Genomic DNA, 25347 nt, shown 5'->3' with positions numbered 1-25347 from the left:
CGAGGCCATCAGTCCTGTTCGATTATGGAAGGATGGGGAAGGGAGTCGGCCGTGCCCTTTCAAAGGAACCATCCCGGCATTTTCCTGAAGCGATTAAGGTAAATCACGGAAAACCTAAATCAGGGTGGTCGGATGCGGGTTTGAACCGTCATCCACACGAATGCACACCCAGTGTCCTAACCAATGTACCACCTCGCTCTGTCTCTATGCTGGTCTGAACCTCGTTGTTTGTGTCAAAATTGCTGTCTTATATAAAAAAAAAGAAAAAAGAAATGAAAAGCGAGAATCAAAAGGAGCAAGTTTAGGTTGTGATCAAAAAGAAGGGACTATCTTGCAGGTGCCATGTGCGGCCGAGGAGGACAATGCCTGATGACGGCAACATTCTCCTTCGCTAGTTCTGACCTGGCCTCCGTAGACTATTTCCTCGAACAGCTCGAGCCTCTCACTGAACAGTTATCGTAAGCTGACAGTCGCTTCGCCCGTGAACGCCTGTATCATGAACGTCTGTATGTCTTGCTTCACTTTTCTGTCACGCATGAAGTTACGTTATGTGGGCTGCATGAAATGAGGCAGAAACTCTCAGCATGAAGAAATCGAATGACAGTACGCACTTCACATCTAACAGTACTAGCATAGTTTTACAGTCATTCAAAGAAAGTGTATGTTCAGTGACGCAAATACCAAGATCTTGCAATATTAGATGGACACGACTCTAACCTCCCTAGTGTAAACGGAGGCTTGTATTAATTCATTGGAGGGGGTACGTACAAGTAGTCATGAGAAGTACCTTTGACCTTTGAAAACTGTTTGAACAGCTAGTTAGACAGCCCATACGGAAAGGATGTATATTAGGCCTACAAATAGGCTACAAACAGGCCTGATCTTATTTATTGTGTCACTATAGAAACATGATGTCATCGTAGCGACAATGGTTACTTAAGTTAAAAAATCAATCTGGAGAGCTCGGAGAGTATTTCTGCTAGAAAGAGCAGATAAGCAGTTGCTTACATACCATACAGACAATGAATGGACATCATGTAGTTCTAGTGTAATGGAAGGAGAGGAATTATGGCCAAGGTTAAGGGCGTTCAAAGTCGCCCTCTGGACAAGTATGTGCCAAGTAAGTCGATTAAGGACGAAAAAGACTCATCGTCGTTTAATAGAAAAATTCGTAAAATGCTGAGGAAACAAAGACTGTTGTGCTCTCGTCCCAAACGAGAACGCTCAAATGACGAAAGGCGAAAGTTAGTAAAGATTTTTACGTCTGCAGAAAAGATCGATGTACGAAGTATACAACAACTACCACCGTCATACCTTAGCGAAGCGTCTAGCCTAGAACCCGAAAAAATCTGATCCTGCGTAAATTCTCTAAGCATGTGGAAGGCATCTATTCAGTCTTTCGTTGATCAGGCTGGTGTGGCAATTTAAGTAGCGAAAGGATTACTGAAGTTTTCGATTTTGCGCTTAAGAAATCGTTGTCACAGGAGGATTGCACAAACATGCCATCGTTTGGCCATCGCACTGACTCCCCTATGGACGGCATAGTAACAGGTATCCCCGGAGTAGAGAAGCAGCTCTTAACTCACAGTCTACGGTAGTTTTCAGAAAAACCACTTAGTAATGTTCCGCAGGGTATTTTGTATCGCCCACCTGTTAGAGACTGGAATTATCGTACTAAAAGAGTTGCCAACAAGTAAGTGGTGTAGTGTAACGAGGTAAGTTTTGTATATCTGATTTTCTTTTGACATATGACCATGTGCACACTTCGTCACCTACGTCAGTTACAAAACACTTCAAAATTACTTAAATTATTTTTAAAGTTGTCTCTGAATGGTTCTTGAACGAAACTGTAATTAAAACATCATCATTTGAGTCGTACGTGCAAATTACGTCACTCAGTCCAATTGGTCTGCACAAACTTTTTTCAATTTAGATGTCGTTCTTTTCTTCTCAGAAATTGTATTGATGCAAGTAATCTGCTTTAATAAATATTAAAGCCACATGGAATAAACTTTTAAGACTCAAACTCGCGATGAATGTTGTCAAAAATTAATAATCTTGTCAAATAAATCAGTAATCCTTCTTCCTTAATATAATTCTTCATAAATAAATTCTCGGAACACGTATTTAAACTTTTGTAGTATACACTAGTTTATTATCTTCATATATACTACATATAGACGTGAACCTGAGCCTTGACAAGATAGGATTGAACATTTACAACATGATTAAACTTTCTATGACGTCATTGTTGTGGAAACATTAGAAATTCTTATTTTTTCAGTTTTTAGAAGCACGACGCTGCAACTCAGTTTCAGGATCTCCTGTTGCTCTTTGGCTGTCGGCCCGCGACGTATAGTGGCCAGCAATTATCTCTCTGGTCCCGGCAGTGAAGATGCTGTCTCCGTGCGTTGCGCCGCCCTCTCCGAACATGAAACATAAAAATAAATGCAAAAGTTTAGATAATTCACAAACATTAGAAATATTACAAAATACATAATCAAAACACCAAATTAAACTTACATTAATCTGAAAACTGGGCTGACGCTGGTGGATGGATGACGCTTCAATTTCGCGTCCCACTACAGTGGCCAAATCTGGAAGGAATCCTAGTTCGGTTCTACAGAGAGTACGCTAAGGCATTGACCCATTACTTAGCTTGCATTTATCGCGTATCTCTTGCTCGGTGCAAAGTGCAGAGCGACTGGAAGAAAGCGCAGGTGACTCCTGTAAGTGAGAAGGGAAAAGAACTGAGCACAAAATTATCTTAACATCGGTTTATTGCAGAATTCTTGAACATATTCTCAGTTCTTATGTAGTAAATTTCCTTTAGACGCTAAAGCTTTTGTTTACAAATCGGTGTGGTTTTAGAAAGCATCGCTCGAGCGAAACTCCACTCGCCCGTTTATCACATGATATTCTACGAAATATGGATGAAGGGCAACTAGCAGATGTCATATTCCTAGTCTTCGGAAAAGCGTTTGACGCTTGTGTCCTATGGAAAACTGTTAACCAAGGCAAGTGCATGCGGAATAGGCTCGCAGATATTCGAATGGCTTGCAGACTTCTTAAGTAATAGGATCAATTAACTTGTCCCCGACGGCGAATGTTGATCAAAGACAAGGGTATTTATTTTTTTATTTTTTATTTACACGTCAAGTTCCGTAGGACCAAATTGAGGTGCAAATCTCCAAGTTCATGGAAAGTGTCAGTACATGAAATTACAATATAAAAGTAATAACAGATAAAAATAAATGTTTATGAACCCGAAAAAATAGTCCATAAATTTAAGTAAACGCAATCAACAATATAACAAGAATCAACTTAATTTTTCAAGAAAGACCTCGACAGAACAGAAGGAGTGACCCATGAAGAAACTCTTCAGTTTCGATTTGAAAGCACGTGGTTTACTGCTAAGATTTTTGAATTCGAGTGGTAGCTTATTGAAAATCGATGCAGCAGTATACAACACACCTTTCTGCACAAGAGTTAAGGAAGTCCGATCCAAATGCAGGTTTGATTTCTGACGAGTATTAACTGAGTGAAAGCTGCTGATTCTTGGGAATAAGCTAATATTGTTAACAAGAAATGACAGTAAGGTATATATATATTGAGTGGCCAATCTCAAAATACCCAGATTCGTGAACAGGGGTCGACAAGAGGTTCGTGAACATACACCGCTTATTGCCCAAACCACCCGTTTCTGAGCAGAAATATCCTTTTAGAATGGGAAGAGTTACCCCAAAAATAATACCATACGGCATAAGCGAATGAAAATAAGCAAAGTAGACTAATATTCGTGTCGAGCGATCACTCACTTCAGATTCCGTTCGAACATTAAAAATGGCATCTTTAAGTCTTTGAACAAGATCCTGAATGTGGGCTTTCCGCAACAGCTTACTATCTATATGAACACCTACAAATTTGAACTGTTCAGTTTCACTAATCATATGCCCATTCTGTGAATTTAAAACGTCAGGTTTTGTTGAATTGTGTATTATAAACTGTAAAAACTGAGTCTTACTGTGATTTAGCGTTAGTTAATTTTCTACAAGCCATGAACGTAGGTCATGAACTGCAGGGAATTGTAATAAGACGGCTATAAATGATCTGACGGACAGGGTGAGCAGCTATATGCGGCTGTTTTTAAATGATGCTGTGACGCACGGGAAAGCGTCGCCGTCGAGTGACTTAAGTAGGATATAATATGACAGGAGGAATTTCTAGTTTGTATGATGAATGGCCGCTAGTTTTCAACATAGAAAATTATACGTTAATGCAGATGAGTAGGAAAAACAGTCTAATAAAGTTCTAATACAGCGTTACTAGTACGCTACATGAGCCGTGGTAAAAATTGCTGCTTTGAAGAGCGCGCCGCAGCGCGTAGTGTGAAGCAGTCGCCCTCCGTTTCTGGCGGTGGCGCCGCTGTGGCGATCGCAGCTTTGGTGTCTCCCTCTGGTGGGAAAGGGGAAAGGTTGCCTGTTCATGTGCATTTAAGGGGCGCTATGAGCTCGCCAGTCACCCTTTAGGGGGAATCGAAACTCAATAAAGGAAAAAAAAAACTCGCCAGTCCGTCAGTCGGTCAGTCTGGGGTCTGTCTGGAGTCAGTCGGGGTCAGTCTGGGGTCAGTCTCGCGTCCCCAGCTTGCTAGTCTGTCTCTCGTCCACATTTGTTAGGCAGTTAGTGTCTGTCTGTCGCTCGGAGCTGCTTATGTCATGTTTGTCGGATTTCGGTGTTAACGAACTTATTGCTTGGAGTGTAACGGCCTAATTCCTGAAATATGTTTTGATCTTGCCTATCATCTTGAGAGGCGGTATCTGTGTACTGTAGAGCATGGGCTTTTATTTAAATGGTCATTTTAGTATATAAAGTTGCCACCCTTCCACCCTAAGACTTTTCTTAGAAGTTAAAAGCAAATTGCACCTTCGGTGGCAAGTTAATCTTTTAATTTTTGTTTTTTGTACCATTTCCATCCCTCCTATGGGGTGCATAGTTTGTGTGCTTGTGTGAATTGTTAAAACTTTTACTTTAAGGTAATCTGGTGTGTTGCAGATTTGCACCAGTGTAGTCTTACAGAGGTTGTTGTGGGCGGTCGTGACTACGGCCGTGTCAAAATGGAGCGGCAAGGTTCTCACAAGGGAACCTTCCCATCGCACCCCCCTCAGATTTAGTTATAAGTTGGCACAGTGGATACGCCTTGAAAAACTGAACACAGATCAATCGAGAAAACAGGAAGAAGTTGTGTGGAACTATGAAAAAAATAAGCAAAATATACAAACTGAGTAGTCCATGCGCAAGATAGGCAACATCGAGGATACTGTGATCTCAGGAGCGCCGTGGTCCCGTGGTCAGCGTGAGCAGCTGCGGAGCGAGAGGTCCTTGGTTTAAGTAGGTTTAGTGTCTGTGTTTTGCGACCGCACCGCAAAACCGTGCGATTAGTAGACGAAAAGACGTGCCTCTCCAATGGGAACCGAAAACATTTGATCGCAAGCTCATAGGTCAACCGATTATTCCACAGGAAAACACGTTCCGATATATTCTATACGACACTGGTGACGGCATGTCCGTCACATGACAGGAATATGTTGTCGACCACCTAACTTATACACTTGGCGAATGGGTAAAAAGATTCTTCTACCTTGCCCGATTTAGGTTTTCTTGTGGGTGTGATAATCACTCCCAAAAAATGGGATGAAAACATAAGAGTTTGTCACATAAACGGCAACAAATGAATGGAACAGTTTCACAGTCGCACAGTTTTCCCTTTTAACGTTTTAAAATTTTTCCATGTGTAGACCGTCAAATTCTGCGTATGTCCAAGCAAATCTGAACATGTCCTGGAATTTTGGAGAGCGAAGTTGATTATGTGTTAGTGCCTGAACTTTGATAATTGGCTGAAAATAAAAAATTAAACTTTTCACTCGAGAGAAGATTTGAAGCAAGGACCTCTCGTTTCGCAGCTGCTCACGCTAACCGCGGGACCACGGTGCTCCTGAGCTCACATTGTCCTTGATGTTGCCTATCTTGCGCATGGACTACTCAGTTTGTATATTTTGCTTATTTTTTTCATAGTTCCACACAACTTCTTCCTGTTTTCTCGATTGATCTGTGTTCAGTTTTTCAAGGCCTATCCACTATGCCAACTTACAACTAAATCTGAGGGGGGTGCGATGGGGAGGTTCCCTTGTCAGCCCGAAAGCTCATACACTCAAAAATTTGTTTCTTTCTGCCTCTGAATAAATTGTAAGTTGATATCTAGAGGGTGCTTTCTGCCTATAATTTTAAATCTGTTTCTTAAAAAAAAAGCTTTTAGGAATAAATTCCCATTTGTTAAAAGAAATTTGATTATAATATCATTAGTTACTCCCTGGCAACTACTTCCAGGCTCACACAGTGTGATTAAAAGTGTTAATGTTCTTGATGAATCGCTAGTAAATAAAACAAATTCTTAAGAAGATTTTTTGAAAAAAATAAATTCACGGTTCACTACTTAGCACAGTAAGGTCGATTAAATATCTAGGCGTAACGTTGCAAAACAATATGTAATGGAACGACCACGTAAGGCTTGTAGTGAAGGCTCATGGTTGACTTCGGTTCATTGGGAGAGTTTAAGGAAAGTGTAGTTCAATTGTAAAAGAAATCGCATATAGAACATTAGTGTGAGCTATTTCGGAATACTGCTCGAGTGTTTGGGATCTCCATCAGGTTGGGTTAATGAAGACGTAGAAGGAATTCGTTGTTACCGGTGGATTCTATAAGAGTGCAAGCATTTCAGAAACCCTTAGTCAACGAAGAATCCCTGAAGGGAAGGCGAAATTCTTTTCGAGGAACACTATTGATAAAATTGCATTTGAAGCTGACTGCTGAACGGTCCTGTCGCCGTCAGCATAAATATCACGTAAGGACCGCGAACATACGATAAGAAAAATAAGGGTTCGTACGGAGGTACATAGAACGCAATTTTTTCCTCTCTCTGTTTGCAAGTGGAACAGGAAAGGAAGTGACTAGCGCTGGTACAGCGTACCCTCCGTCACACACCGTGTAGTGGCTTACAGATTGTGTAGGTAGACGTAAATGAACTAGTGGGCTCATCAGAATAGACAAGTTTTTTGCTACGCGATATGTCGTACCACCAACCTTACTCACAACAGACCTAAGAGGAATAACTTCCTTGTAGATTTTTGGAAGGGCATTTAATACAGGAGGAAAGGGAAGGAATGGGGAACGCCACAAGAAGAATTAAGATTTTCAGTGAACGTGAAGAATCTCTCTCAGTTGCTATTAAATTACACATGGATGAATGTGCCCTAGTCAGCACAATGTGCTTCCCTCCTAACTTCTCCTGCATGATCAGGGCATAAGTTAAACACAGCCTGTACAACACAACTAACAAAATCAACGACTGATAAACGTATGAGCGTCGGTGCAGAATTTAAACGTTTCCCTAACACGGATAAAGCTGCATCGTCGAACATTATCTCCATGAGACTGATCACAAAAAGTCAAGTTCAGTATTAGACTCCGAGCCACGGAACCGTTGAAACTTGGTCGAACACTGGGCAATTACAGAATGAAATTCCCAGACTGCGGCCACGTAGCACCGTCCCGTCAAACCCAAGAATAAACCAAAATTGTTAGAGCGATCAGTAAATCAAGCAGAGCAATTCTGCTATTGCAGAATATTGCCTTGGCATCGAACATCCTACGGAGCTCTGCTAACCGCGGTTTTAAATTCTCTGGCACCGTGCTTTCTTGCTGCATTTTTCACGACAAAGTGTGTACCTGTAGATATATCGGTGGTAGTTGTAGACGTTATCATTTGGATTCCCGTGGGTTATTGGAACACTTCATACGCTGCACCGTGGGCCAACTGACTGCAAAACTTGGACAGAAGAAGAAGGTGCGCGTTCTGACCTTAGTTACGCGAAATCTTGTGTAAGTTCCACTGGCGCATACTCGTCCAGTGCTGTGTTGTCATTCTAGTCTCAGGTCGACGATGTACGTGCCGTGACAGTTGGCGGTAAGAACAATGGATCGAACAACGACACATGTTTCGGATGTTGTTTATGTTGCCTTTTTAAAAAATTACAATGGTCGTGCTTAGTTGTCAGGATAAAATAAGGTGGCACTCCAGAAGGTATGTTTATTACATTTTTAAACTTTATAATGACATATATCGACTTAAGACTAAACTACTACCTTGATTACCCGAAATCATTGTCCAAAAATTTCCTCTGCGCGGCTCCATTTACGTAAAAGGCTTTCGTAGTAACCCAGTAGTACAGTAAACTAGTTCAAAGGTATTTGCGTGAATGTATCTGTACATTTTAAGTGGTCGGTCATATGTCTATCGTGCGGCAGAATCACACGGCAAAAATACGTTTCTCACTATTGCAGTTATCTCATAAACTATAATCTGCACAAAAATGCCGTTAGCATTCTCTCTAGAAGTCTTGGCGAGCTATTCGGAATTTTCACAACTTGGGAAAATTTTTTTTTACTAGATTAAAATTTTTCCGAGCAATATTGATTGTGGAGAATTATTTAATTTTTATAAAAAGAACTATGAAACTAAAACATATCTATCAAGAACTAGGAAAAAAAGTTTATTTTTCGAAAGTCGGGTGGCACCTCCACCGGACTCTCAGTATTCCGCTGTAATGCCTAATCCCGACGTCAGCCAGTCCACATAGTTTCGATGCACCGATATGCGATAGTCGAAGCTGCTCCGTTGCCGACTGGTCGGCCATCTAAAGATGGTCAGGAAGCTCGGAATAACGATACGCATCGTTGCCGAGAAGAGTTTGTACACAACGCAACGATGCATGTTGTAATTCATCGGCTTCTGGCACATTCAGGCACATCTAGCCAGGTAATGACAGTTCAAGGAGATATTCATAAGCTACCTGACGTAAAAGATCTCTTATTCGAACCATCTCCCAATGGACAACCCGACAGCAACCCTTCTGAAAGCAAAAAGCGACAAATGTGACTATGATTTCGACTGAAAAATGTACAATAGCGAATAAAGTACGCACATAGTGAAATTTCTCTTTAGATTCGTTATCGATGGCTTCACAATACTTTATACTCGAAATTTTACTAGAGACTGTTAAATTCATAATTTTTGATCCGCCTAATTGAATACTCTGTTTTTAATTTTGTACTCCCGACCTGGGATTCGTAATATCAGGGACACATAGAATGTAAAAGAACAAAACTTAGTAGCATTTTTATCTATTTTTCTATTACGTCCAGGTTTTGAAACGAGTTGACACACTGCGCCCCAGCAGAAACTCAGGATTCATATGTAGTAACTGTTAATACGTGTAGCACGCCTAGAATGCTTCCTAAGACCGTCAGTGCACATATTCGACCTACATTGTCATCTTATAAGGTATCCCGAAAATAGTCTAAGAATGTCCTATTTTTGAGGCCCATTTGTTCCAACTGTCGTTGGAATTAATGTGCTCTCTAAATCTAATCAAAAAGTTTCTATATGATTCTCTTATATTAAAGTTCCGGAATTATCCTCTTTATAAACCCCTGAAAGTGTGTACCGTTTGTTGTGTTGAATGATTTGTCGTATAGTCTTGCCTGAAGTGTAATGAGTATGGAGTATTCAAGCCACCATTCACTGCTAAAACTTCATAACGGGAAATAAGTTTAAACAATAGGAGCGACTTGTGCATTTTACGACGTTGGTTGTAAAGACTCCCACAGCTAGTTAGATAAGTTACTTAAAACAGCATTTCTAAGAGACCCACTGAAAACCATTTCCACAAACCGGTTAAAAAATAGTGAAGATATTCCAAGTGTTTTAGTTAGCTAGTGTGTTCAGAGAATCTTTCCACCTACAAGTAAGTAGTAAATTAAAGACATTTTAAACATCTGAAGTAGTTACTCTCCATATTTGTAATTATAGATTGAGGAAAGACAGTTGTACGAAGAAAACCTCGGTTCTTTCACTAATTTCTGTGTAGAATTGACAGTAATGGGGAAGTGTAAGTACGTTATTGGAAATGTGCTGTCCGTGTGTCACCCACTCCCGCACGGAGCTAAAACGGTCTCAACATATAATTTTGGGGACGTCATATCGGCAAAGTTGATATAGCTGTTCTCACAGGAGAGAACAAACACACTAGTCACCGGTCCGCTAACTTCGCGTCAGCGGGTCTGTGTAACTTGAGAGAGTACTTAAGAAGTTTGACAAACAAGGGTGCTGGCATGTGATGGATCTGCAACTCCTTCCGGAAGTTAACACCTCCTTCTCGATGGTCCTAGCAAACAGACTACTGGATACCGTAAAGGAAATGTCTTCGAAAGAGAAGGCGAAGTTCTCCGACGGTATACGTGGGTACGTCTATTGAGATTCCACTGGTACCTCGCGGCACACTCTATGTAACCATTTTTGTGTAACGTCGCTCCGCTGAAACTTTTAATCTAACGTGTTCTTTTTCTTTTAAAATTCCGCACTTCTTCAGTTTTTCGGCTGCTTGCTTTAGTGTTGCCCATGTTTTCTTTTTCATGGTATTATCTATTGTATTTATAGCGCTTGGGCTAAATTTTAATATCCACCTAATTAGCCCAGTAAAATTAGCTTCCAAAAGCAGGTAGCCATCCTAAAATTAGTGGAATTTAGGAAACTATGTTAGTCATTCAAGCAAGCCTCTGACATGAATAATCTGAATTTGTACCGGTTTCTGAGTGGAGCTTCAGCCGTGATGAAAAGCAAACCACCAAAATATCTGACTTTTTCTGTTTCAATTATTTTAGAATTCCTCAGAAACTAAGAGTTTAATGGAAGAAGTCAAGGTCACAAAAAATGCAGAACATTAAATTCTGCATCGATTAAGTACCAAAACTTTGCTAATTAAAATTTCCTATAGAAAATTCACGTCATAAAAAGGCAGTTTTTCACACGTTCTGAAATACACTCATTTCGTCGCTACTAAACGTGTAGCGTGTGTGATTTGGCCAATTTGACGCAAAATTATACGGGAAAAAAATTTTAGACCATCAGATCGTGTTTTTAAACAGCAAAGAAACTGACAATAAAAACCTTTCTGGTGTGAAAATATCCCCCTTATCGGTATGCTTGCAATAGCAAGTTTATCAATATATTCCAAAACGCCGCTCATAAAAACGGTATTTTCCGGTGCTTATACCTCGGGTTCCATTCGAGACAAAAAGTTGAGGCCAAGTATTTTGGGTAAGCCTTGGGCTAGGAATCATTTCTATACCGAAGCATAGTTTTAATGTCAGTGTCTTATAGTACAGGGCTAAAGTATGATTGTTACAAACTCCCTCCTGCTTAGGCAAATGGAGGAAATCGGCTGGTTCTTTCTGCATTCGATGTGGGCTATGCAGGGCTTGATGGAACTTATGGAGGTACGATTAGATCATGGGCGGTACCACAGAGAGCCCCAAAACAAGGACTTTTTTTACTATAATTTCGCCGTCATCACTGGACCGAAATCCAGCCGAGGACTCCATAACGTCGAGGTGTCATCAAATGGCGCACATTTTTACGATAGAGCCCTAAAATCCCAATCTTGAGAAACGTTGAAAATTTTCTTTGTATCTTTCTCCCTCACCCAGATACAGAGCTTCAGTGTTACGCTACTCATACACGTAAAACATAGACGTAGAATTGAACAGTTGATTGATGACGGATATACCCATGATAAATCCGTGATTTAATTAAACTGACGGGCACACCAGTGAATGAATGAAGGAATGATGCATTTACGCAAATTCAACGGCAATTCCCGGAAAAACTTCAAGAAAAAGAAAACCCTTTTCTACCAAATCCCAGACACGAATGACAAGACTGCTATGCACAGCAAATGGCTGAAATTTTTAACAAGGAACCCCTTGAGAGTGAGGCCGTAACGTCAGTCTGTAGTAAGGCTCACTTCAAAGTGTTTTGCAAACAATTATGATAGGAAATATACTAGCTGCTAATGATATACCATGGCCATCAGGAGCCCAACAGAAAATTAGTGTCCGGGAGGTGCTTCTGTGTGATGCGTGTATTACACTTCACAAAATGGACGTCGTAGGCATTCAAGAAACGTTCAAAAGAAACCGTTAGGATGTACCATGAACACCGAATGAAGGACGACGCGCCACAGTGATCACAAAGGTTCGCACCGCCATATCGAAGGGGAACTCCTTGGGAGTTGCAACCCATGCAGGACTTTCAGCTAGGAATCCACTCTTACAGAATATGGACGTAATCGTAATAATAATAATTGTAACGAGGGGATGAGAACTGATAGAATGCGATGGCGTGCAACCGAATGATAACAGTCCGTCGTGGTGCGTTTAAGGCGTAGCTGTAGACAGTGTGAAAATTTGTTTTACAGGTACAGAGAAACAAACGTCCAGGGGCAGAATTTGGCCTGTGGTTGATGGTGGTATGAACTGCAATGTCATAAACTTTCCAGGAGGGATAATTCGCTCTAAAGGAGTACGATTTTTATACGCAGACTAGGAACCAAGCAAGTTATTTTGACCAGTTATTGGCAATGCTCGTACAGTAGTTGTAAGTCTCTTACGTCCGTTTTCTCACTCTAGTTTGCTCTGAAGTAAGTGTTCTCTATTGCCCTTGGCAGACCACTCAGAAGGGAAAGAATCGTAGGGGCAGAGTACCTCCAACTTCTCGCAGCACAATAAATAACTTTCCAACTAATTTACCATCCAGATTCACAATCGGTATAATTGTATATGAATACGTTAAGGTAATGATGCTAGTTAATCGATACCTCTAATTTCAGGGGTTTCTTTCATACGCATTTCCTCTTCAAACCTCGAGTCATCGGAGTTGAAAACATATTCCTCACTGAACGGTGGAATAAGTGTGTTTATCTTATCTACAAATTTGCGGTCCCATTCCACAGTTGCTGCGTATCTTCAAGTTGATGCTTTGTTTGAAATTTCGTTATCTTACGTCTTTCTACTGTGTACCACTGCCACCCGGTGCTTGCATTGAAGTCACTGTAACCTATTTCGATTGCTATTTGATGTACATGACTTGCAGTCCTAAAGCATCGACTGCACACCGATTAGCGCAGCGCCGCAAAACGGCATCAAGAAGTCGCTGACCCGCATGCCAACGGAAAGAGCGGACAGCGCCACACCTGTGGGAAGACAGACTTCAGCGTCCCCTGTAATCGCTGACTTAACGAGGCGCCCATCGCTGGTCCGTCCATTTCGATCGCACACCTCGAGAGCACCAGCAATGAGTAGTGCGAAGTCGTTACTTAGTCTGTGTTCTGCGAGTAATAATAGTGAAGCACCTCCATGTAGGAGGCACAGGAAGAAGTTAAGTTTTTTTTCTTTTTAGATATAAAGTTCAGTTACTATTCAAGTGTTGCGTACAGATCACTTTGGATTACTACCGCTAGCCGTCGCAACTTCTTTCCTTCCTTGTTCGTACTGTGCTGATTCCCACAGCAGACGACACAACGCCTAACGTAGTATGTCGCTATCATACACATTCTGTAAACAGTATCGAGCATTCTTGAAATGGGCAAACACCAGTCCACCTTGCTCTCCCTTGAATTTACATAGTTTTATACACAATACAACGTCATATTGATGTGGAATTAGTCGAAACCTGTTCATAATTTCCTTTCTATGCTGTGGATGACCTTCCATGTACATAATTACGTTTAGTAGACGCTCCTTAGACAAAGTTTATCCTTTACTGCATTTCACTGGACACGGTATTTCTGGCTCCCTGTCCAACTACATGGCCTGACATCTGTTTCAATATAATTATCATTTGTTAATCACGTATCGTCATCGTTGTACTCCTTATGTACATAGTTCGCACAGTCGAGCTTATACGACACCATACATTCCACTCTCCCATCGCGAGGCTCCCCCCGTCGGAGGTTCGGGTCCTCCCTCGGGCATGGGTGTGTGTGTGTGTGTGTGTGTTGTCTTAGGGTAAGTTAGTATGAATGCATGGTTTCGCTGCGATATAAATTAATAAAATTTTCTCGGGCTTCCAGCCGCGTCAGGTGGTTAGAATCCCACGAGCTTTCGACCAAGCTCTCCTCAGTTATTGTCAAGTGGTAAGAATGACTGCTGTGTCGCCGTGGCCGCGTCGTTATATAGCCGCACTGCTGGCTGTGACGTCACTGGTGCTCTCTTCCTCGCCATATATGATAATGTTTTCATCCCGCGTCCGTCGCGCCCGTTTCAACCTCGCGATCTGTACTCATAACGGTCCATTAAGAGCCATCCCAGTTATTCGAACGTGCGTTTTGAGTGGCTCCTCGCGACTAGCTCGCCCTGTCTTGCCGAAGGACAAGGGATACCCCCCTTTCTCCCTCAGCCAATAAGGACACTTCTCGTTTCATATATATACAGGGTGAAAAGTATTTAAACCGACAAACTAAGGAGGTTGTAGGGGACATCAAAACAAATATTTTTCCCTAATGTCATTTTTTCCTATGAGCAGTATTTATACCGGTAGAGGAAGATTTCTCTGACGGCAAATTAACTAAACCAGCAAATACTTTCCCATTTTTATGACTAAGAGACAACACATTAACACAACTCAATTTCAATTACAGTACATTATCAAAAATTCCTCCATTGACACCTACACAAAGTTTACACCGTCGGATCATGTTCTGTCTGACACGGGTAAAAACCCCAGGAGTATCCTGAATTGTTCCTGCTGCTGCTACTATCTGGGCAACCAGATCCTCTTCTGATACAACAGGAGTTGCGTAAACAAGGTTGCGCATCTCTCCCCACACAAAAAAAGTCCAGAGGGGACATATCTGGGGATCGAGCAGGCCATGGATTGGCAGAGGTGGTCCTGTACCATGGCCTACTTGGATAGCTCAGATGGTAGAGTACTTTCCCGCGAAAGGCAAAGGTCCCCAGTTCGAGTCTCGGTCCGGCACAGTAAATTTCTTAGTGTTAATGTTATTTGGAGCCTCGTCCTCCAGGCGTGGGAAGAAGTAATACTGTAAAATTGAGGAAAAAGATTGTACATAGCTAAACATTAATCTTCTACTGTTACATGCTTTGTTTTGTTGTATATCAACAAAATCACATGTAACTCGATTTACTTTTCACTGAAAATACTAATTTTTTACTAATAAAACTATAATAAATCCAACGTATTTGTTTTCACTCTTTGCAAACAAATAATTTGTCCCACGCATAATATAATATTTTAATATTATTCTGATAATTCCATGATGTTCAAAACTATTATTTCGCTAATGTGTATGTTGGGAATTATATAACAGCAACCAGAAGAAAAAGTTGATTGAACGGAAAGCAGAAAGTTAATGTTGATCCTTAACGATCTGATTTGCTTATAACTGAATAATGACGATATTTACTTGCCAGCTAGGTTCTTTTCACTTTCTTTAACTTTCTGAGACGCAATTTGATTCTCTATACCTTTTCTCTTATGAAATGTTGCTTCAAATTGGCCAATCCTCAGATGCTGCACTTCTATAAAAGTCTGAAAAATAGCCGTTTCATGGCATAGCTTTCCTGTAGGGCATTTTAATCAAACAGCGAAGATTTGTTGCTCAAAAGATGAAGAATTTAACGCTCTTGCTTTTTGGTAATCTTGATTCTTCGATTAACGCGCGTTCCCCTAATCGTAGAGGGTTTATCCTTTTACTACTTCTTATGGGCACTGCAGCCATATTGCCCAGTTTTTGTTGGTGAAGTTGTACTCTTGGCACTTTGCATTTGAAAACACCAAGACTATTTTGCGTTATGGGCGCATAACTGTGGTTGCTAAGTGATAATAACGGATAACTTGAACTCTTTTGGAGTCCGTCAGCCATTCGTTTGAAGTATGGTGAGGAAAAATTTGTTACTTAGCCCCATTTTTGTTTTTTCTTTTTTTATAACTAGTTTTTAGTTCTTCTTTTGTCAGCCTATAGAATACGTTTGCCTCACTGAGTTCGGTGCTCTTATGTAAAGTTTTCATGGTTGATTTAATGTCTTAATCCATTGATATATGGCAGAATGTTCATTCTGCAGCTTTTAGGGTGTAGTATATTGTCAATCGGGCTTTCCTAACTATTGTAATAATCCCGGGCAAACAGCGAGCATCATGAAACTACAGGGGTTAGAGACCAAAATGTCACTGTAGCGAGACTGTGTACCATAACATCCAAAGTAAACTATAAATATATCTATTTCAAAATGCAGATAAAAATTCCCTTTATGCTATCCTAAGAATGAGTCTCCATTCATTCCAAACAGACGAATGAGAGACGAAACAGAGTCCTCCAAGTACACGAAACAGGTCAAGACAATGTTGGAGAAGCAACGAGAGAAGCTTGTCAGATTCTGTTTCACAGAAGCTCGAAATTTAACGCAGACGTCAGCGATAGACGCTTTTAATAGTTTCCACTATGAAACTCTGTCATGAAATCCGGCAAAAAAAAAGTCCAACGAGATTGTGGTCCCACGTAAAAATGGCTCTGAGCACTATGCGACTTAACTTCTGAGGTTATCAGTCGCCTAGAACTTAGAACTAATTAAACCTAACTAACCTAAGGACATCACACACATCCATGCCCGAGGCAGGATTCGAACCTGCGACCGTAGCGGTCGCGCGGTTCCAGACTGTAGCGCCTAGAACCGCACCGCCACTCCGACCGGCGTCCCACGTAAAGAAAACTAGTGGCAAGGCGCAATTAATACCTGTATACGAAGATGATATTTGTTCTTTCGGACATGTCCGAAAGAACAGATACCATCCTCATACGGCTCACCGGCCATTCACCATCTTCTTCTGTGCGAATGCACAAAGAATGCCCGAACTCTTACGGGAATCGGCCGGCACAAATCTGCGAGTAATAAGTATAATGGGCAGGGGCACTTCGAATATAGAGCGGGACAATAAGTCGGGAATGCGGGTCTCACGGGAGGCGTGCCGGGGGTAAGTCCCTGCAGTCGCACCATCCTTTGTGTCCTCGGTGGCTCAGATGGATGGAGCGTCTACCATGTAAGCGGGAGATCTCGGGTTCTATTCCCGGTCGGGGCACACATTTCCAGCTGTCCCCGGTGACTTATATCAACGCCTGTATGCAGCTAGGGGTATACATTACATTGCAATTTCACAATTAATATCTTAAACGTGTGACAGCTAAGATAATATTAATGAAGTTACTAAACGCAGTTTACCGAAATTCCTTTACCAAAGATGATGCAGCAAATATTCGGCGTAGCGAAGCAGCTTAAACCAGTAAAGGCAAATGTTTCGGTCTAGATTATATAACAGTTAAGTTCCCTTCGCAGTATGCGGATGCAGAGGTTCCATATTTATCAGTAATATATAACTAATGGCTCGAAGGATTATCGCCGCGCGGGATTAGCCGAGCGGTCTAAGGCGCTGCAGTCATGGACTGTGCGGCTGATCCCGGCGGATGTTCGAGTTCTCCCTCGGGCATGGGTGTGTGTGTTTGTCCTTAGGATAATTTAGGTTAAGTAGTGTGTAAGCTTAGGGACTGATGACCTTAGCAGTTAAGTCCAATAAGATTTCACACACATTTGAACATTTTTTGAAGGATTATCCGCTGCAGGCGTTGGAAAGTTGCATAGGTTTCACCTACACTGAAGAGAGAAAGTAGAAGTACACCACCGAATTATAGAGCCATATTATGATATCAGTTTACAGCAGTATTTTGGAACATATACGTGTTAGAATATTATGAAATACCTGGATGGAAACGATTCATTCACACATAGCACGGATTCAAAGAGCTTCGTTTATCGTTCTTGTAAGACACAAGTGTCTCTTTATTCATAGTAAGTAATGAGTGGTATCGACAGTGGATCTCAAACTGAGTACGTATTTCTAGGTTTGCAGACAATTTTGACACCAGTCCTCACAAATAGCTTCTAATAATAATGAGGTCTTGTGGAGTATCGTAGTTGTGCTGCGGAATTAGTGATTTTCTATCAGAAATGCCACAGTTAGCAATAACTGGAAATTCATCAAGTGAAGCAGAAGTAATATCTGCCGTTTCCATGGGATGTGCTGTAAGGCTTCTACTGCTCTTAATCTATATAAACAATTTGGGAGTTGATCTCAACATCTTAACGAAAACAAAACAGGAACTACCCTCTCCATTTCGAAGGTTGTGTTTGCTTAACTTCTGCATGGAATCCTACTCTCTCCCTTGTCAAAAAAACCTAGGGACAGAGTTAATGCTACCTCACCCGTTGATTATTAATTTCATTTTCGATAACTTCTGAGGTTGTTCATCTTTGGTTTGTGATGGCACTAGAGTTTACGGTGTCTGTGTGTGTGTGTGTGTGTGTGTGTGTGTGTGTGTGTGTGTGTGTGTGTGTGCGTGTGAGTGTTATTTTTACGGAGTTTCTGTAAAAACTGCAGTATGAAATTCGTTGTGAAGCGCCTACTTGTTGCAGTTTTGCCTTCAAAATGAATGAGTGTTCTCGTGTGGAAATACGGCAGATGTCGACGACGTCACTCAACTGACGTTATTTGATGCTGTTACCGAATGTCTCGAAAAGCTCTTGACCGCTTTACTTGAAATTTTTACACGATGCTCTAAGAAATGGACGCAACGAAATCTCGAAATGTTCTTGACTGTTTTAATTCAATATTTTTTCCAATGCAGAAAAGTCGTTATTTGAATTTGTAACCAAAAACGTCCCTGGCCGATCTGCTTCAAATTTTTATGCTATTTCCAAGAAAAATTCGGATGGGTAGGGAAAAGTTATTTGGTAAAAATCTTGAAAAGAGTTTGACACACTCCCGGTTTCACGCGATACTCTAATAAATGTTCGGACAGACATAGGCTGTATATATGTATAAAGTGAAAACATTGTCGGCAAAGTGCCAAAAGAATCCTAACCTATTTATTTGAAATTTTTACTCGGTAGTCCGGTCAGATGGACGTCAGCTACATGTTTTTAATAGCGAAAATCTCTTAAAGTTCTAGGTCCGTTTACTTCAAATTTTTTACAATACTCTAATAAACGGTCGGACGGCCATAGGCTATATACTTTTTTAATATGTACAGTATATATAATTGTATAATATTATATAGCAGGGAAACATTGTCAAGTTTGACAACACATGAACCTGTGTTCAGTGTATGCCACCTTTAACGTCTGAAGATGGTCATTGCGTGGCCGAAACCGGTTATGACTGTGTCATAAACATGTGATTCTGTCTATAAATACACAAAGAAAAAAAATTTACGTGAGAATCAATGACGCACTCTAGAGAGAAAATGTCGTTTTTTCCAAAACTGTAACTGAAATCACTAACCAGACAGACCCAGCATCTGGAGTGGTCTCTCCCACTCCCCGTATAACAAGGGTCCCTACCGATATACAGTTTCATTTTAAGCGAATTCAATTCCCTGTCGAGATTTCGTTTGCAGTAACAATAAATAAGACTTAACGTTCGAGAGGTGCGGAGGAGAGAGTAAACGGACATTGAGAGGGGGAAGGAAGCGAAGGACAAATAAAGAGACGAGAAGGAGATGGAAAGAGAGAGGGTGGAAAGGAGGAGAGGCGGCAGGAGGTGGTGAACAGAGACATGAATGAGGAGGAGATTACTTTTCCGGCGCAGTCAAGCGCCGGCACGCCAGGCTGCGATGTCACGGCAGAGAGGGCTGTGATACGGCGTCAGCCAATTGCACGCTGATCGACCCCTCTCCAGGATGACAACGTGACTAGCGATCCGAGAAAGCAGCTTTCCTAGGCACCCCATATTTTGGCGAGTAGGCAGGATACAAGAATTACGACCTATGTCTAAGCCTCACACACGTTTAGGAATTGCGAGGCACTGCTGGGTTAGCCAGTGCATTTACAATGTGACACATTAATGACTGCTGTAAAAGTTGGTACAAGTCAGACCTTGAGACCGAGGTAGTTCTTAGTCTGGCTTCATTCAAGTAATGGTAAACTTTATGAACAGTCACTGACTTGCCCATACACCCTAGTGAAAACAAAAGTAACAATAATCTATTCGCGTTGTTGGTTTCAGTGTGTACATGGCCTAAATAAGTAGTGGTCAAAATGTTCATTTAAATCTTATGAGAGGCTAAGGGTTCCCTCTTCTGTGCTAGTCCGTAAGTCATTGGAGAAACTCTGAGTATTTTATTAGAGATGTTACATTCAAGCAAATGTAACTTAAGGAATTAGTGTCAATCAGGTAAGCGAACTCAGGTAGGCTAATTTGTAACAGTTAATACTGGGTTGAAGATCAAAATCCGAATCTCATGTCACGTGAAACTTTAAAAAAAAAAGGTTCAAATGGCTCTGAGCACTATGGGACTTAACATCTATGGTCATCAGTCCCCTAGAACATAGAACTACTTAAACCTAAGTAACCTAAGGGCAGCACACAACACCCAGTCATCACGGGTCAGAGAAAATCCCTGACCCCGCCGGGAATCGAACCCGGAAACCCGGGCGTGGGAAGCGAGGGCGCTACCGCACGACCACGAGCTGCGGACAAACTTTTTGAAGGTCAGATTCTAATCACTAAACGCATATTCATCGTTAATATTCTGATTTCTTCATTAACAACAGCAAACTAGTTTGGAATAGGATTTTACGTGGGGATCGGGAGATGCAGACAAATTAAGGCCACGTGCTCTAAAATGATGTGGAGTTCTTTCATGAGTTCAATCAATGGTGCCAATGGTGCCAAAAAACCACGACCTATTTTCAGCAACAGATTCAGTAACAAAATAAAACATTTCATGCATTAGAGATTGCAGTTACTTTTTAGGCAAAGCGTTCCGTACTTCGTGTTCGTTACAGGGACACCCTTTGAGAAATCTCTGTGTAGTGCACCAGATATACAGAAATAGAGTAACTGTGGTAGATGATTTTGTTCAAAACAACAGTAATAATACATTAGATACCTCGTTTACTAACATCAGCGTGCCAGCTTCCCATCCGTCTTCTCTGTCGACAGTCAACAAGCCTCGTGTGAGTAAAAGAACGTTCTCTCTTATTTATAACTGTTTTCCTGTTTACCCTCTTTGTATCACAAATTGGTGTGTGTGTGACTTCCTAAGGGACTAAACTGACAATGCGCAAAAATGTGGGAGAAAGGCACTAGCAAAAGAAGAAGATCTATTGTCAATATAATGACATGGGAGTTTGTTCAGCTTATGGATTCTAAATTTTTTACGTTGATCTCAAGCAAAGGATGTGGGAGACTGGCGGCAAATACGATGTTTAAGAAGGGGAAAATTCCTTGTGAGAGTGCTGCATCATATGACGCAAACTACTGAGATCCGTAATATTTTATATTACCGAACCTTTGTTACTGGTAAATAAGTCCTGTGTGTGACTTGTTTAAGTCTAGTGGTGGATGTACGATTGTTCAAATCTGCATTATAATACTTTAATTGAGAACTGTTTTTACATATGTTACTCTTATTTAGCACAGAAGTTCCTGTCTAGCTTCGAGTAATTGCCTGGGCACAACACTGAGGATGAGCAGCGAAATCGACTCGGAAGGGCCTCAGATCGAATAGAAACAGTGGCATCTCCATTAATGTGGTGATCTCGACACGTTATCACGGCGCCACTTCAGAAGGTTCACCATATTGTTATTGGGAAGACACTTTCTCATTTACTTGCATTAAATAGTTTTTCCTTGCCATGTAAGTGGAGCTAATGAAAGTCAAGTGCAACGCTTGGTTTTAGCATCCTGTCCAACGTTTATTATGTTGCTAAAGTTATGTTTCAATGATCAACATGAGTACATATTGCAGACTCAGGTTTCTAATGAAAATATGAGTACGTAGTGTAGATTCAGGTTCGAATGCTGAATTGGAGCGTAACTACATGATCAATAACTACTTTGCATCTACTTCGCTGATATTTCATTTACATATGGCTGTTTAATTAAATGAATGATAAGTTTTGCGTTTGAATGCAACCATAAAAGGAATGTGAAATTACTAACATGAAAATACATGTGCTGTATTTTCTTCTAGTAGTCCACACAGCGGGTGCACTTGGAGCCAACTTCATCTTCCACTGTTGCCAAAAAATTGTATTGTCCGGTTCATCTTTGTGGCTTTGCCCCAAAGGTAGTGTGTACTTATTTAAAAAGGTTTACTTTGATATCTTCGTGGGAACAAGTTGTGAGTCTTTCTCGAAGAAGTGATGTATTAAACTTTGACTGCTCAATGGGCTGATAACTTTAGTCTGTTGCATTAGCACTACTTCGGGGCTGAATTAATTAAATGCATATCCTTTCATTGCAAAAGTTACGTAGTTACAATACAGTAACAGGGGGTTATCTCACGATGGGCCGATTGGCGTGTGGGGGCCAGAGTTAATTTATTACTAGTTTTGTGAATTTGGCTTAGTGGTTTCCGTAACTTCCTCAGAGCCACTATGAGCACACTGAAAAGACCTGACCCGTTGCAGAGATATCATTTTTGGTAAATCGTCTTAATTAGTATCATGTATATGCATTTCGTAAGCGGGAATAACGTTTTCTTCAATCGACGTAGCGCAATTAGAATAAAACGACCCCTCCTCCCTGAAGCGGATCAACTGGTCTCCTGGCTCTGCATACCGATGAACTCTAGTGGGACCAATAGTAAATAGCAGTTTAGGGTATTACCACTCCGTAGCAGAGTACATGAGTAGCCAAGTTCATTCGTACTTATCAGTTCGCCATTACCTGTTGTGACATTCGAAAAATATTTTTACATAGAGCTGTGTTTCACCTTAATTCTCCTAGAAATTAGCAGACAAGCCTTTCAATTTGTATGTGTCCTTGAACAGTAAGGTTTAAGGTTAATGTTTAGGATTTCCATTTCATTTAGATGTTTCATTAAACGTGTATCTGGTTAACGAAATGCAGGCTGTAGTTGTGTAAACTAGACCCGTTCAGTTGCTGGAGCCGGGCCGCTTACTTTTCCGTATTTAAAGTCTGACTACGTGAGTACACACTGTTTTACTCTTGGAATGCTCTTGTAAATACCAAGAGGATACTAGTGACGGTTGATCAAAGGAAGTGGAGTCATAAATTTCTGTGTAATTCTGCTGCCAGCCACATTTATTTAATTACTTGTTCCTAGCATGTTCTGCGTCATGCATACAGGTGTTACTAAAAATAAAATGCCTTTGGATAAATTAATCTAGAAATATTTTGCCACTTGTTCAGCCAATGGAGTGGCTCTTGAGGTATTGGATGATGGGGAAGGGGGGGGGGGACCAGGGAGAGGGCAGTGAGTGCTCAGAAATCGCCAGAAATCGATGTCAGTTGCTGTGGTGTGGAGCTGTGTCTGAATATTGTCACTGGCATCACAGCCTGTGCAGCATGAAAATAGTTCTGCATCAGTTGTTATGGCGTGGTAACTGTACGGTGCACATTTTATACACTGATCAGCTAGAACACTATGACCAACGAACTTGTATCGATATAAATCCGTCTAGACGATAGCAACATGGCCTGGCGAGGAATAACTGCTAGTCAGACACACTTCAAAATGGCTCTGAGCACTATGGGACTTAACATCTGTGGTCATCAGTCCCCTAGAACTTAGAACTACTTAAACCTAACTAACCTAAGGACATCACACACAGCCGGCCGAAGTGGCCGTGCGGTTAAAGGCGCTGCAGTCTGGAACCGCAAGACCGCTACGGTCGCAGGTTCGAATCCTGCCTCGGGCTTGGATATTTGTGATGTCCTTATGTTAGTTAGGTTTAACTAGTTCTAAGTTCTAGGGGACTAATGACCTCAGCAGTTGAGTCCCATAGTGCTCAGAGCCATTTGAACCAGCACACACATCCGTGCCCGAGGCAGGATTCGAACCTGCGACCGTAGCAGTAGCGCGGCTCCCGACTGAGCGCCTAGTACCGCGAGACGACCGCGGCCGGCAGACACACTTCCCGTGCACGTAGTGTCACTGGGCTCGTTGTAGAATAGGGAAGGCACACGATCTGTCTGAGTTTGACCGAGGTCACATTGTCATAACCGGAGGCTCGTCACGAGAATTTCGGAAACTGCACGACTGTCGGTTATTGGTGGAGTGCCGTTCAGAGTGTCCTCAACGCTTAGCGAAACCAAGGGAAACTATGTCCAGACGTCGTGGGGTTGGGTGGCCACCCCTCAATACACATGTCGGAAGTCGTAGGCTGGGCAGAGTGGTAAAACAGGGCAGACGACGAACTGTGGCAGAACTAATGTCAGACCTTACTGATGGACAGAGTACATGTGTGTCTGTACACACAGTTTACTGAATGCTCCTAAAGATGGGCAACCGCAGCCAACGATCCATGTATGTGCCAATGTTAACAACACGCCATTGGCAACTACGACTAAAGGGGCACGTGACCATCGGCTCTGGACGTTGGCGCAGTGGCGGAGTATCCCGATACCTTCTTCCTCATGCTGATGGGAGGGCGCGGACCCGTTGTCTTGCAGGGGAACAGCTACATGACACCTGTGCTGCGGGACAGAGCCAAGCTGGCGGCGGCCCCATTGTGGTTTGGGGTCATGCACGTGGGCATTCATGAGTCAAGTGGAGCTCATTTAAGGCACCAAGAAGGCCAAACAGTATCGTACACGGTTTGCAGACCATGTAACCCGTTAATGACTATCATGACTGCCGACAGCAGTGGCATTTTTCAGAAAAATACTGCTCCACGTCGCAAGGATAGGAGCGTGATGGAGTGGTTGGCGGAACGCAGTTCTGAGTTCAAGTTGATGTGATGCCCTCCGAACCCGACAGATCTGAACCAGATCGAACACATCTGGGATTTCCAGAATGAGATTTTCACTCTGCAGCGGAGTGTGCGCTGATATGAAACTTCCTGGCAGATTAAAACTGTGTGCCCGACCGAGACTCAAACTCGGGACCTTTGCCTTTCACGGGCAAGTGCTCTACCATCTGAGCTACCGAAGCACGATTCACGCCCGGTCCTCACAGTTTCACTTCTCCCAGTATCTCGTGTCGTACCTACAGAAGCTCATATCAGCGCACACTCCGCTGCAGAGTGATAATCTCATTCTGGAAATCCCAGATGTGTTCGATCTGGTTCAGGTCCCGAGTTCGAGTCTCGGTCGGGCACAGAGTTTTAATCTGCCATGAAGTTTCATATCAGCGCACACTCCGCTGCAGAGTGAAAATCTCATTCTGGAAACATCCCCCAGGCTGTGGCTAAGCCATGTCTCCGCAATATCCATTCTTTCAGGAGTGCTACTTCTGCAAGGTTCGCAGGAGAGCTTCTGTAATGTTTGGAAGGTAGGCGACGAGATACTGGCAGAAGTAAAGCTGTGAGGACCGGGCGTGAGTCGTGCTTCGGTAGCTCAGATGGTAGAGCACT

The sequence above is a fragment of the Schistocerca serialis genome, chromosome 8 (genome assembly GCF_023864345.2).
Source record: "Schistocerca serialis cubense isolate TAMUIC-IGC-003099 chromosome 8, iqSchSeri2.2, whole genome shotgun sequence".
In the NCBI taxonomy this organism is placed as follows: domain Eukaryota; kingdom Metazoa; phylum Arthropoda; class Insecta; order Orthoptera; family Acrididae; genus Schistocerca; species Schistocerca serialis.
Note: the sequence above shows the minus strand (reverse complement) of the source record.